This window comes from Dama dama, chromosome 20, assembly GCF_033118175.1.
Source record: "Dama dama isolate Ldn47 chromosome 20, ASM3311817v1, whole genome shotgun sequence".
NCBI classification, from domain to species: domain Eukaryota; kingdom Metazoa; phylum Chordata; class Mammalia; order Artiodactyla; family Cervidae; genus Dama; species Dama dama.
In genome coordinates, this window is record NC_083700.1 from 72,016,740 (window position 1) to 72,032,141 (window position 15,402).

The 15,402-nt window shown below is 39.5% G+C and overlaps 1 long non-coding RNA gene across 1 annotated transcript; it reads right to left on the bottom strand.

The window, feature by feature from the left end:
- Positions 1 to 8,959: 8,959 nt before the first annotated feature.
- Positions 8,960 to 15,310, bottom strand: LOC133041189 (uncharacterized). Its single transcript, XR_009689186.1, has 3 exons — positions 14,972 to 15,310; positions 13,885 to 13,981; positions 8,960 to 11,278 (listed from the first exon to the last, which is right to left on the bottom strand). It is a non-coding gene; the product is annotated as an uncharacterized LOC133041189 (long non-coding RNA).
- Between the last annotated feature and the right edge of the window lie 92 nt (positions 15,311 to 15,402).

Genomic DNA, 15,402 nt, shown 5'->3' on the forward strand with positions numbered 1-15,402 from the left:
CTTTTTGGTGAATTCTGGTAACTGGAGGAGAATGCTCCAGTATTCTTGCCTGGAGAATCCCCACAGACAGAGGAGCCTGGCATACTACAGGCCCTGGGGTCGCAAAGAGTCAGACACGACTGAGCGACTAAGCACAGCACAGCACCTTAACAAGAGACAATCTTGAGCTTGCATCTCAGGGAAAGGTGGGCTCTTATTGTTTTCTCCTTTTAACGCTCAAATAGTCGGGAATTTTGCCTTTTCTTCCTGATATCCTCTCTGTCTCTACGCCCTTTCCACACTGCTCTTAACTTGCTAAATATTTTAACAGTTCAACATGCATGAAGTGCTAAAATTATAGCCAGTTTTTCAGGGGAATCAAAGGTTAGTTGTGGTGTTATTTTATCTGAGTCATTCCAGTGTGCTTCAGTTTCAAATATCAAAAAATGTGTGCATCAAAATGAACTGGATGCAAATGAAATACGGTGAAACACCCCTGGGGTACTCCAATGTCCCCTTTATAGTCTACACTATTTGACAAGTTTATACTAATCTGTTTCTATAAGCAGAGATCACAAACAGAACTTTCCCCCAAAAAAAGATGACAATAAATACCAATATATAACCCTTAAGGATATTTTTCTAGATAGTCTTTAACAGAGATGACTCCTAAACATAACATAATAATATTGTATGTTACTAAACTGCCATCTACTGTGCTTGTTCACCCAGTACAATATCATCTTTTACAGGCTTGCCTTTTTCGATGAATATGTGAATTTATCCCCCAGCTGTTTCTTGACATTCTTTTTTCCCCTTGTTCTAGCCATGTGTACTCCTTAAAGACCAGGAAAAAAATTTTCAACTAATTATAGTCCTACCAAAGCCTTTCACATCATTTAAAACTTAGATTGATTATTCACAGTACCAGGAAGACATGTCAGTTTGAGACAAGAAGAGGTTTAGAGAGGTTTACACTTTGCAGAGTGCCACCTGTCTCCAAAGGGCACAGTCATTAAAAAGCTCCAGGTGCAAGTTGTGGGAGCAAAACAGCATAATGAAGTCCTCTGCCTCCTTGTGCACCTTTTGATTAATAACATTCTCCTCCAGTTCCAGCAAATTGTGCACCAATGCTCGCTGCAAGAAACCTGGGATATCAGTCTACTTTTCTCTCCTTCTCTGAATAGAATAAATTGCCATTTATCTGTGACAGGAGTCAAAAGAATATACAAAATAGGGTATTTCTGATACAATCTACCTTTATAAGAAAAGAGCAATTAAGAAGCTAACAGAATGATATTGATTCAATAAACAGCTAAGTATCACTGATCAAATTCTACCTAATCCTTTCTGTCCTGTAACCACACGTAGAAATCTAAATGATATTTATACTGATAACCTGAAGGCATTGTAAATTTCCACGTTGTTTCGTGAATCATAAAAGTGGGAAAGAAAACTGGCATTTATCAAATACCTACTATTTACCAGGCATTTTCACTAGCACTTTCACATATTATCCATATAACAGCCTGGTCTGGTAAAGATTGTTATCGTCATTTTCATCACTGAGTGGGACTGAGGCTCAGAGAGACAATAAGAACCAACATTTACTTGCAGCTTACAATTTTCCTGGCATTGTGTTTATTAATTTAGATGTATTGCCTCAGTTAATCCTCAGAACCACATTATGGAGTAGGTGGTATCATTAGTCTCCTTTTATTAAGGATGACTCAATGAAGTTAAATAACTTGCTCAAGATCACACAAATAATATGTAGCAACACCAAGATCTGAACCTAGGCAAACTGTTTCCCATGCCTGTACTGTCAATCCCAACCTTATACTACTTATGAGTGTGGGAATATATTAATACTTTAATCATAAGTGAGTTATATTATTGTTTTGTTTTTGAAAATTAGGAATATATGTTTGGTACACATGGTAACTTTCAAGTACTCAAACTCACCTACTAATAGCTATCAATATGTATTCCTTATTATGCATTTACTGTCGAGGATTTTACATGCATCACCTTATTTGAAATTCACGTACATACATAATATCATTCCCATTTGACTCTGATAAAACTGAGATTTGGAGAATAACAATAATGAGAATAATCACAGCAAACATGTGGCATCACTTTGTGCTAGACACTCTCAAATAGTTTAGAATATAGTACTTATTTAATACTCACAACAACAAAATGATGTATTATTATTCCTATTACACAAATGAGGAAAATGAGACGCAGCATTTTGACCTTTCCTGGGAAAGTGAAGAATTAGTCCCTCGTGTTTGTTTTTAAACTACCGTTCCCACGTCCATCCTGGGGCCCTATCAGGTGAAGGAGGCGCAGTCACCACACCCATCAGGGCAGCGGTGTCAGCAGAGCAGGAATTCCAATTCCAAAAGCCCATGATTTGAACCACTAACTACTCTAAATGGTGGAACAGTTTAAAGTAGTCATTCCTTGTTCATTGCAGCAAATGCTAGCAACATGCCTTAACTATAATAGCATTCATCATAATCAAACATTTTGTTGCATACCAAGTAATATAATTCTGCCCATTTGGAAGGGAGTGGGAGGGAATCAAGCCCGTACAATTTCACACTGATCAGCCTTGCACATAGTTTCAAAGACAGAAGAAATAAAATTGTGTTCTACAAATACCGAGTACTAACTATGTCCCAGGTGCTGACACTAAGGAAATAAATAAGATTTATTCTCTATCTATAGGGAATTTGGGAGAAATAAAACAAATAAGTAATTATGACATAAAGGGGAAATTGCTAAAATAAAGTTTTGCTTTCTAAGCCAAAGCCAAAGCTACAAACCACTGTACGTGACCTTGTCACACAGACCAAAAGAAATTATACAGGGTATAGCTGGCAAAAGAGAATCCTCCATAGTGCATAGGATAAGATGGTTAAAATATTGTTATAACATTGCAATCTTATTTAAAATTTCACTAATATCTATGTATAAACTAGAGGTGGAAATTTGAAATAACTTTATGATATGTATTTTCCTTGTTTCTCATTTGATTTTCACCTCTGAGAACTATTCTTTCCTAGCAGACTTGTTTGCTCTGGAGCTCCCAGTCCTCCTCCCAATCGAGCCCATACCAAATTCTAGCTATAATACTAGTCAGAATTCCTGTGTTTCAAGTGACAGAGACCCAGTGCAACTTAGCTTAAGCAAAAAGAGAATGTGTTGACTTGGCTTGTGTAACTGGGAAGTCAAGGAAATAGACATGGCTTTAGACAGAACAAAATTCATGGACTCAAATGCTTTATCCACAGTTCACCTTCTCTCTCCATCCTTTACCCCTCCGAACCCCACCCTGACTTCCCCATCCTCTACCCCTACTTTAATTCTCTACATCTATCACTTCTCATCATTTCTCCTTGACTTGTTTTTGTGAGTGGGTTCTCTCTATATATTGGCTCTCACACTCCCATTTACCAGCTTGGGAACTCAAATGGAGAGAGAATTTCTATCTCCCAATATTCCTAATCGAATCCTAGGTAATAGTTCTGATTGGTCTATCCTGATTCATATATTCATTCTTGAACCAATCATCGTGATCAGGTCAGCTAACACACAGGACTGGATTATCAAATCAGCTTCACACAGATCAGAGATTTTACCTAGCATCAAGCTTTACTAAAAACTCCAAGAGTACAGGCAATCAAGAGACAAAGACAAAGCAGAGGGAGGCCTGGGACACCGTTGCCAGGTCCTTCCTATCTACAAGCCCAGAATAACAAAGACCTATGTGAATATTTGCAGATTTTTATTTCACAGAGTGAAGCATGTAATTTCTAAGATATCTCCATTTTATACCTAAAAGGTACATATAATCAAAGCTATATTTTTTTTTCCAGTAGTTATCTATGGATGTGAGTGCTGAAGAATTGACATTTTTGAGTTGTGGTGCTGGAGAAGACTCTTGAAGAGTCCCTTGGACAGCAAGGAGATCAAACCAGTCAATCCTCAAAGAAATCAGTCCTGCAAACTCATTGGAAGGACTGATGCTGAAGCTCTACCTGATGGGAAGAGCCAACTCATTGGAAAAGACCCTGATGCTAGGAAAGATTGAGGGCAGGAGAAGAAGGGGATAGCAGAGGATGAGATGGTTGAATGGTATCACCAACTCCATAGACATGAATCGGAGCAAACTCCAGGAGATAGTGAAGGATGAGGAGCCTAGCCTGCTGTAGTCCATAGGGTCACAAAGAGTTGGACACAACTTAGCAACTCAACAACAACAAAAATACCTCAGAGAGTTCTGTAGCTTACATGACATTCTCTTGTGCAGCCCTGTCCCATAAATCAATAGATTTTAGATCTAATTACTGTAAGCAATCCTTACCAAGGGAGAGCCTGCTAAGGGCATTCTGTAGGTAAGGCTCCTCCTCCTGTCTAAAGTCCTTACTCTATTTACCTGTAAGTCCAGTTAAGATTAGACCAGATCACCTCCCTTATTCTCTTTTTCCTAGTGTTACTTCTCAAGTAAAGTAAGGGAATGTCACAGTGAAAGAGGGGAGTGGAAAAGGTGGCTTAAAACTCAACATTTAGAAAACTAAGATCATGGCATCCGGTCCCTTCACTTCATGCAAATAGATGGGAAAACAATGGAAACAGTGACAGACTTTATTTTTTTGCACTCCAAAATCTGCAGATGGTGACTGCAGCCATGAAATTAAAAGACACTTGCTCCAGGGAAGTAAAGCTATGACCAATCTAGACAGTATATTAAAAAGCAGAGACATTACTTTGCCAACAAAGGTCCATCTAGTCAAAGCTATGTTTTTTTCCAGTAGTCATGTATGGATGTGAGAGTTGGACTATAAAGAAAGCTGAACACCAAAGAATTGATGCTTTTGAATTGTAGTGTTGGCGAAGACTCTTGAGAGTCCCTTGGACTACAAAGAGATCAAACCAGTCCATCCTAAAGGAAATCGGTCCTGAATACTCATTGGAAGGACTGATGCTGAAGCTGAAAATCCAATCCTTTGGCCACCTGATGCGAAGAACTGACTGATCAGAAAAGACCCTGATGCTGGGAGAGATTGAAGGCGGGAGGAGAAGAGGACGATAGAGGATGAGATGGTTGGATGGCATCACTGACTCAATGGACATGAGTTTGAGCAAGCTCCGGGAGTTGGTGATGGACAGGAAGGCCTGGTGTGCTGCAGTCCAAGGAGTCGCAAGAGTCGGACACAACTGAGTAACTGAACTGAATTCCCCTTTGGGGGACAGGGCGTCCATTCTGATTGGATGGCCTGGGACGAGAATCACAAACTATATTTGGGGTCAAGGGGAGCACCATAATAGACCTTCCCGAAAGAAGCACCTAGAATATAAGATCACAAAAGGAAAGCACAGTAAGCAGATATAAACTGTGACTGCTTTGGTCCACTCTACTATTTGTCCAGATAAGAGACTTTTAGAATTTGTAGCGATGATACCAACTTTCTTGTTCCTAAACTTTACTTTTCTCTAGTTTCTAGCTGTGAAAAATTCTCCAGTTTTGTCCTGTGGTTCACTGAATAAAGACAAGAGAACAAGCAGTGACAGTGAAGAATGGGAACAAGGAAAGCCAAACTCATGGTCTGCGGGAAAGTCAAAGAAATGTTTAATAAGGCCTCATAGGAATCCCACAGATTTTATCTCAGGTAGGTATTTTCCATCCAATTCTCTTAATGTCTTCACATCCATCTGCCTACAGAAATTCTAACATAACAATTGAATTTCTTTAACCTTAGGCAAGGGAAACAAATGCTTGTCCTACTGACCTAATACTCCAGCAAGCATTTTTGCTCGACTAAAACAGTATTGAATGTCTTTGACTAGTTTGTCACAATCTCTTCCCACTACCTAATGTCTTACACTGGCCTGCTCTATTCATTTATGCTACTGCCTGGTCCCTGTAAACATTCAAGTTTTTGAGTCATAGTTTAAAGTCTTGACTTCTGCTAAACTGAAAATTCCTTTTAAAAGAATGTCAACATAATTGTTTTCAGTTTTTATGTCAGTGTAAATGAGTTTCTCTGGAGAAGGCAATGGCACCCCACTCCAGTACTCTTGCCTGGAAAATCCCATGGATGGAGGAGCCTGGTAGGCTGCAGTCCATGGGGTCGCTAAGAGTCGGACACAACTGAGCGACTTCACTTTCACTTTTCATTTTCACGCATTGGAGAAGGAAATGGCAACCCACTCCAGTGGTCTTGCCTGGAGAATCCCAGGGACGGGGGAGCCTGGTGGGCTGATGCCTATGGGGTCACAGAGTCGGACACGACTCAAGTGACTTAGCAGCAGCAGCAAATGAGTTTCTCAACTGTTTTTATCAAGAAAAAAAAAAAAAAACTAGGAGAAAAGGGTTGTGACCAAGGTTAAGACTGAAGGAATAAGGTCTTGGCCAGGACTAGGGTTACCCAGACGCCTAGTGCACAAAATTTAAGGAGGCACTCTCAGGTGACACCTCTAGGCTCAGCACCTGAGAAAGAGGGCCTCCTTAAATTTCATGTACCATGTGACACGCTTGCCTCATTCTTGACCAAGCCCTGAAGGGAGACTAACCATTTTTGGTTTCTGTTACTTGTAGTGGAGTAACCTGATGCATTTCCCTTTTCCACCTATGAACTCAAAGAGTTGTTCCACCTAGGAACACTCTTGTATTAGTCACTCAGTAGTGTCTGACTCTTTGCGACCCCATGGACTGTTGTCTGCCAGGTTCCTCTGTCCATGGATTTCTCCAGGCAAGAATACTGGAGTGGGTTGCCATTCCCTTCTCCAGGGAATCTTCCCCATCCAGGGATTGAACTGAGGTCTCCTGCACTGTAGGCAGATTCTTTACCATCTGAGCTATCAGGGAAGCCCCTAGGAACACTCTTAATACCCTGTAACTATGCCTATATTACATTTACAATACTACTTTCTATCTCTTATACATCTGTATTCACCAGCATTCTGTGAACTCCTTAAAGAAAGAAGCTGTCATATTGTCTTCTTTGCAGCAAAAATAGCTTGCCTTGTTGAGTGAGTGAATAAATGAATGAATGAATATGTTGTTAACATCAAGCATCCCATTCCTCTTGTGACATGGAACACCCATAAAGTCCTGTGTCAGCTAAAATATCTTATTTTTGTCACAGATCTATGACAGGTTTTAACAAATTTTTAATTCTAATTATGATACGATTTTTCCCATAAATTTGCATGTAATCTCAGTATTATCCACTTTTTTTTTTCAGACACATGTGGTCTACAAAGTACTGCATTAAATTTGCAACTGACACCTTATACTTGCTTTGCCTTTCAGCCTCAAGCAGGGCTAGCCTCCTTGACCTAATTAGACTTCTCCACTCCCACATGGCTAGTAAATACTATAATTAATTTATAAAGGACTCTGAAACACCAGCTGGCAATAACTTCCCATTAATGGTTTGTAAAGAACAAAGAGAGCATTTAAGTTGCAGGATATTTCTGAAGTATTTAGAGATGCATACTCACATCTTTTATTCCACTGAATTTCTAGGAAAGTCAATTTGTAAAGTGTACTAAGTAAACAATATTTAATAACTTCTTGTCATTTCTTTCAGCACATTTAAATTATAGAAAGAAATCTGTGTGACAAAAAATTCTTAGAGATGCACACTTGGGGTATGTGAAACTTGCATGTCTATGAATAGTCATACATCTCAAGCACTATAGTAAACTATATTGTTCTTCAAAGACCATGAAAGAGAAAAAGGTGGACAGTCAGTTTAAGGATTTCTCAATGCCTTGAGATAGTGAGAAGTGTAAGGATCATCTGTGGGAATATTTACCTATTCAAGAGCCCAGAATGAGACCAAGGCAGAATTTTTAAGATGGCCCCCAAGATTCTTGCTCCCTGGTACACATACATGACCTATGTTATACCCTCGCTTTGAGTCTGGGCAGGACCTGTTAACATGATGAGATGTCACTCCTTCAATAGTTTATACTACAGAACATAACCTTCCCTGGTGGTGCTAGAGGAAAAGAACCCACCTGCCAATTCAGGAGACATAAGAGACGTGGGTTTGATCCCTCGGTTGGGAAGATTCCGTGGAGGAGAGCATGGCAACCCACCACAGTATTCTTGCCTGAAGAATCCCATGAACAGAGGAGCCTGGCGAGCTACAGTCCATGGGGTCACAGAGTCAGACATGACTGAAGCGACTTAGTATGTATAGAGCAAAGGTGATTGGATCATTTCTGCTGTGATTACCTTATGTTAGATAACACTGCAGTTATAGTGGCGGTGTTGGTAATAGTAATACTAGCAGCAGCAGGAAGGGATTGTAGAGAAATTCTCCTGCAGGTTTTGGAGAAGTAATGTTCTACATTGCAGGAGGGCGGTGTGATTAGGACCTGAGGGCAGTCTCTGAGGGAAAACCCCAGCTGATGTCTGGCAAGAAGATAGGGGTCTCAGTGCTCTAGCTACAAGAAACTGAATTTTATCAACAACCTGAATGACTCTGGAAGATGACCCTGAGCCTCAGATGAAACTACACTCCTAGCCAATACTTTGATTGTGATCTGGTGAGATCCTAAGCAAAGAATAATCCATTCCAAGACTTCCTACCTACAGAAACTGACAGATAAAAAAATGTCGCTATAAGCTGCTAAATTTGTAGTAATTTGTTACACAGCATTAGAAAACTAACAGAACCAAGAGCCACCCCACAAGTGCAAGACCTAGAGCTCCTCAGGGACCTCCAGACCCCATGCACAGTGAGAGGGGATTACAGGGACCTAGCAGACCCCATGCACAGTGAGGGGGTATTGTTGAGAGAGTACTAAAAAGGAGAACCAGGGACTGAGGCCAATAAAGTGCTGGTACAGATTTAGGGTGTCCTACCCAGAAAGGCCTGCTAACCTGGCCAGTCTCCAGCAGACAACAGAACATTTCAGGACTTTCATTTCCAGGACCCACACAGGACTGGGTTCTGCTTCTCAGACTCTGCCCAATGGTCCCAGACACCACAGAGGACTTGGAACATTTGGAGGCTCTCCAAAGTGTCTCCCACACCTGTCCCCCAGAGAAGCAGGGCTTGATTAATGGTCCTTATTGCTCAGGTCTAATGATGGTAACTGCTTCTGTCTGTCCTGCGAACTAAATAGCAGGGGAAAGAGGTCTACAAATAGAAAATTATGTGTAAGCAGAGTCAGCAGCAAGAGAGGAGAAAGCATGCTGCTTAGATGTAAGATGACTTCCTTTAGTTTCTTTCTGAATCTGTGCTGTATTCTTGCCTTCCTATCCCATCAAATACCTTCTCTTTATAACATTAACTCCCTCCTTTTTTTTTGTTATTTAAGCCATTTTATTTTTATTTTTGTTACTTGCAAGCATACAGGACTCTAATGCAATATTCAAAGCCAGATTTTTAGTTTTGTAGGTTTGGAGACTCAAGTTTATCATTTCCACCGGAACAAATTAGGGCTTCCCTTGTGGCTCAGCTGGTAAAGAATCCACCTGCAATGTGGAAGACCTGGGTTTGATCCCTGGGTTGGGAAGATCCCCTGGAGAAGGGAGAGACTACCCACTCCAGTATTCTGGCCTGGAGAATTCTATGGACTATATAGTCCTTGGGGTAGCAAAGAGTTGGACATGACTGAGTGACTTTCACTTACTTACTTAGAACAAATTAAACTTTTGGGCATCAACATGTTAAGAATACTCATAAGAAATTAGCATGCCCCTCAGAATGTCATTTATCAATATATAAAAAGCTAAATCTAGAAAGAACTTGTATGGACAATTCACTCTGGGTATTTCACCATAGTAGGTTAAGTGGACTCAGGAGAGGAAATGATCAATTAGAGAGTTGTTTGATGAGCATATACAGTTGATCCTTGGTTTCCTTGGGGTATTGGTTCCTGAACTCTATGCAGATACTAAAATCAATGGATGCTCAGGTTCAACAGTTGGTCTTCCCAATCTGCAGTTCCACATCCAGGGGTTCAACCAACCTGGGTTATGTAATAGTGTGTGTATTTATTGGAAAAAAATATGTATAAGTAGATCCCTGCAGTCCAAACCCTTGCTCAAGGGTTTATGACAATTAGAAGAAAGAGAATGGGTCCTATTGATGGACTTTTCTTTCAAAATAGGATAGTGGAAATTGCTTCCCTATTCTAGGAATGTTTCTCTTTGAAAAATTAGTTATAGTCCTTGAACACAAATAGCCTCTCCTCTGGTCATTGCCAGGTTTATCCTTATATTTTGTGTACTGTTATCCTAGACTTATGTCATCTTTCTGTTGACATAAGATTCTCCCAGAAAAACTTTACTAACTAGAGTTGGTTAACTTTTTGGTACCTTAACTACATGTTATTCACCACCCCTAGCTTCCATTACCTGAAAAGGGAAAGTGTTAGTCTCTTAGTCATGTCCTACTCTTTGCAGCCCTATGGACTGTAGCCCACCAGGATCTTCTGTCCATGGAATTCTCCAGGCAAAAATACTGGAGAGGGAAATGGGTAGTCATTCCCTTCTCCAGGGGATCTTCCCAACCCAGGGATCTATCTGCATTGCAAGTAGATTCTTTAGCATCTATTACCTATGAGCCTTTAACTGAACAATAATTTTCAATTATTTTCAATAATTGGTTATTTTCAATAACCAATATTTACTGAGTTCTGTTTATCAGGCACCTAAAGCTTTCTCACTTAATCCTTTTCAGTTCAGTTCAGTTCAGTTCAGTTCAGTGGCTCAGTTGTTTCCAACTCTTTGCAACCCCATGAACCGCAGCACACCAGGCCTCCCTGTCCATCACCAATTCCCAGAGTTTACCCAAACTCATGTCCATTGAGTCGGTGATGCCATCCAACCATCTCATCCTCTGTCATCCCCTTCTCCTCCTGCCCTCAATCTTTCCCAGCATCAGGGTCTTTTCCAATGAGTCATCTCTTCACATCAGGTGGCCAAAGTATTGGAGTTTCAGCTTCAACATCAGTCCTTCCAATGAACACCCAGGACTGATCTCCTTTAGAATGAACTAGTTGGATCTTCTTGCAGTCCAAGGGACTCTCAAGAGTCTTCTCCAACACCACAGTTCAAAAGCATCAATTCTTCGGCACTCAGCTTTCTTCACAGTCCAACTCTCACATCCATACATGACCACAAGAAAAACCACAACCTTCACCAGATGGACCTTTGTTGACAAAGCAATGTCTCTGCTTTTTAACATGTTGTCTAGGTTGGTCATAACTTTCCTTCCAAGGAGCAAGTGTCTTTTAATTTCATGGCTGCAATCACCATCTGCAATGATTTTGGAGCCCAAAAAACAAAGTCAGCCACTGTTTCCCCTTAATCCTTTTAGCAATTCTAAAATACTATTAGTATCATCTCTAGATAAAGATAAAGAAAAAAAAATACAGCTAGTTTAAGTGATTTGCCTAATGAGTAGTAGAGCTGAGATCTGAACTCAAGAAATCTGACTCCAGAGTCATCATATATTACATTTCAAAACCTTTCACAAGGTCCTTATACTTTCTAAACCTTGATTTCTCATCTGTAAACAAAGCTAATAGTATCTTTCCTAAAGACTGTTGGGAGTCTAAATGTGATAATTAATGTAAAGCTCTTAGCTCTACATATACCAAATATATAGTAAATAGCTATTATTAAAATAATTCCCTCAGGAATATAGATTAGTGTTCACCTTAAATCATAAACACAAACCAGATTTTAGAAAGAGTTAATTCTATTTCCAGGTGGCTGATGTAAACAATCATATGCTAATATTTCTAATCTCAAATCCAAATGATGATATTTTATTACCCAATTTCCAATCCCGAGTGCCTTTTTGGAGGTTACAGCTACCTACCACTCCATCTTGCAGACTACACAAAACTCAGCCACAACTTCACACTTCCCAACTTTGCCTAGGGTCACTGCTGCTCCCTGTGACCAAAGAAGTGACTTCCACTTTTCACACATCCCGAGATTAAAATTAGGGAATTACTTAGATATGAGTATTAAGTTCACAGATTTACTCATTTGTTTAATAAAATCCTTATTCTTCTGAGCAAGACCTACTTGTTTTAAGAGTAAACATTCTATGGCAGCTTGTTAGGTTATAAATCCAGATATTTTATAACACAGGGATTTATATACTATAAATCTTTAAAATTCTGGTCAGTTGAAAAAAAACATTGTTTTAATATATTTCAACTGTGACTCATGCAGGGGATTTTAAGATTTGGAACTTCAAAAAGTTATTTTTCATTGTCTCTTAATAGCAATTTTTTTCCTGCGTGTATCTGAACACGTATGAACAAAATCTGCTTGATGTATATATATTTTAAGAAAATTCTCTTTGAGCTTAAAAACATAAACCTCAGAAGTTAACCACTGTCACTTCAAATTTTCAGTTAACTGTAGAACTGAGAATATATCTTAATAGCTTTGTAATACAACTTGATATGAGTTATGCCAGATTCAACATCTCAACTGTAAGAAACCTCAATTACCATTAAGGCCAAAAGGCATCCATGTACCAATCATACTCGGAAAGTCACAAGGGGGTCTGTGATCATTCCCTTTGCCTCTAAAATTAGTAATAATATTTTTCAAGGATCTACTGAATGTGAGATAGGTGTGGTGAAATGGGCACATTTAAGCATTTATTTTTTTACACTTCATTGAAGTGTAAAAAAAAAAAAAAAAAAGCCTAAATTGTAAGGGCACACAGCTTTATAAAAACTTCGAGTTTTTATAAAATGAAGATACTTGTATAACCAGAACCCAACCATGACAAAGAATATGATCAGGACTCCAAAAAGCTCATGTCCCCTTCCAGGCACTAGCTCCTCCCCACTCCCTAGGATAACCATCATCCTAGATTAGTTTGGCCTGCTTCTGAAGTCCATGTAAATGGAATTATATACCATGTGCTAGTTTGTATCTGGCTTTTCCAATTCAATACTGTATTTGTGAGTGACAGTTATACTCTTCAAAGTGATGGCAATTCGTTTATTGTCATTGTGGTGTATAGAATTCCACTGTGTGAACCTGTAACAGTTTATTTACCCAGGCTACCATTCACAAGCAAATGGGAACTTCTGGTTTGGGGCTATTATAGTATAGCGATGAACACTATTATATACCTCTTCAGTGAATATACGGGCATTTCTATTGGAAATATACTTGGGAGTGGAATCTTAGGGTCATAGGGTATGCATATGCTAAGATTTAATAGATTCTAACAAACACTTTCCAAAGTAAATGTATCCATTGACACTTCCACTAGCAGTGTATAAGAATTCCAGTCGTTGTTCAACACCTTCTCTAACACTTGATATTGTCTAAATTTTTCAGTGTAATAATTCTAATGGATGTATAGTGGTAATTTCTATTTCCTTGACTTGCAGTGCCAGTCAAAATGGAGTAAGACCATGACAGCCTATCTTTCCTACTAATCACAACTAACTAAAAGTTCAAGGCAAAATACAAAAAGCAACTACCTGAGGACTCTAAAAAAAAAATAAACAAAAACAGGCAGGTTGGGGAGGAAAGTCAAAACTTGGAAAAATGCCTTCTGCGTCTGTTTTTCCTACTTTCTCTTACAGATTTGACTGGAGGTCTGACACCCAGTGATACTGTGGTGGTAGCACAGGGAACAAAAACAGAGAGAAACCCCATATTTCTAGCTAGATGGATGGGGAAAGAGGGCTTCCGTCAGCTAAAGTCTGTGGGGGAATATTTGGCTTTTTTTTTCTTTTTTCCCTCTGGTCTTGACTGAGAGTTAGGGCCAGGCTTGGGCAGTTAGGACACCAAAAAAAACCCTGTCTTTCTAGACAGGGAATCTGGGAAAAGGTACCTCTTGGAAGGAATTCATCTTTTGTTTTGCTCTGTTCTCTCACCTCTTTGCTCCAGAGTGCGCCCTAGTCAGATGCTGTAGCTATGGCACCAAGCTAAAACTCCAAGAGAAACCTCTATTTCTAGCAAGAAAACGAGACTCTGCAAAACAGAGAGTAGGAGAGGAACATCAAAAACAGCAGAGCTGGAGAAGCAAACTCCCTAATTCTTTGTATGAATCTGACTAAGTTCTCTGCTCACACCTTGACCTACGCACTTGCAGGGCAAACAAAAAGCTGCATAGCAAAAGATATGTGAACTACAATTTAAATTACTTCCCAAGTTCCAAAATAATTCCTGAGTGTTGTATGTACAGAACAGATTCAATGCAACACAATAAAGCCTCTGAAAACCGAACTGACATGGAACCAGCAGCCACAGGTGAGACTCAAGATATGAACCAAACTGGATTGATGGCCTCTTAAAGGAAAACAAACAAAACATCAACATTCCCCAAAAGCTTTAATCAGAACCCAGAGTCTACAACAAAATATTCAAAATGTCTTGGATAAAAATTACAATTACTCAATATACAAAGAACTGGAAAAAATAGGGCCAGTTATTAAGGAAAAATAAACAGCTGCCAATCCCTAGGTTACCAGGATGCTACGATTATTACAGTCTTTAAAGCAATTATAATTAGAAAGTAGCTGAAAATGTTCTCTATAGATACAAGCTGTACACTAGAAAAATTCTTGCATTTTTGTATCCAAATTTATGACAAAAGTTGAGAATCAGAGGGATAAACTGTCACACGAAGCAACATACCAATAAATAACAGCAAAATTAAACAAATACAAATACATGTAACCATTTAGGACGTTTTAAAAGCATATTGATGACGAAAAGAAAGCTGCAGACGATTACACAACAATAAACTATCCTTGTAAAGTTCAACAGTTTATTAGACATAAACTACATTTTTAAAAGCAAAGGAATAAACCCAAAATACAAGTGTTACCTCTGGAGGAAAGCAAGCGAATGGAAAGGGGAAAAGACAGGTCTTTTAACTATAGTGGCAACCTCCTAGTTTCAAAATTATTGCTCAGTTCCCAAGTGTATATTGCTTATCTGTTACATCTATTTACGTACCCCAAAACAATATGTTTTAAACGATATCCTCTGTGCATGGTGAAAGAACAGAGTTCCCGAGCCTTTATTAAAATCACTTTTCCAAAAACCGGAAAAGTCCACTACACCCCAACCAATTAGCGAAACCCGCCTTTGCCAGCCCCGGAGAGTCATAGTCACTTCCGCCCCACCTCCCTAGCCCCGCCCATCTGAGCGGAAGTACTTTCCTTTCAGGTCCTCCCGCCTGTAGGGGGCTCTCGGAGCCATCTAGTGCCACGAAGGCCTCCCGCCTGGGCTGTCCTGGTGGCGCCTGTTAGTTTAGTCCTAGAGAATATATTTTCATTATAACTCTTTCGGCCAGAAAAAAAAACTCACAGGCATCATTTTCTGGACAATAACGTTCAAACCCAATCTAGGCCGAGTGATCGCACTATCAAACCCTGTCGCAGTGT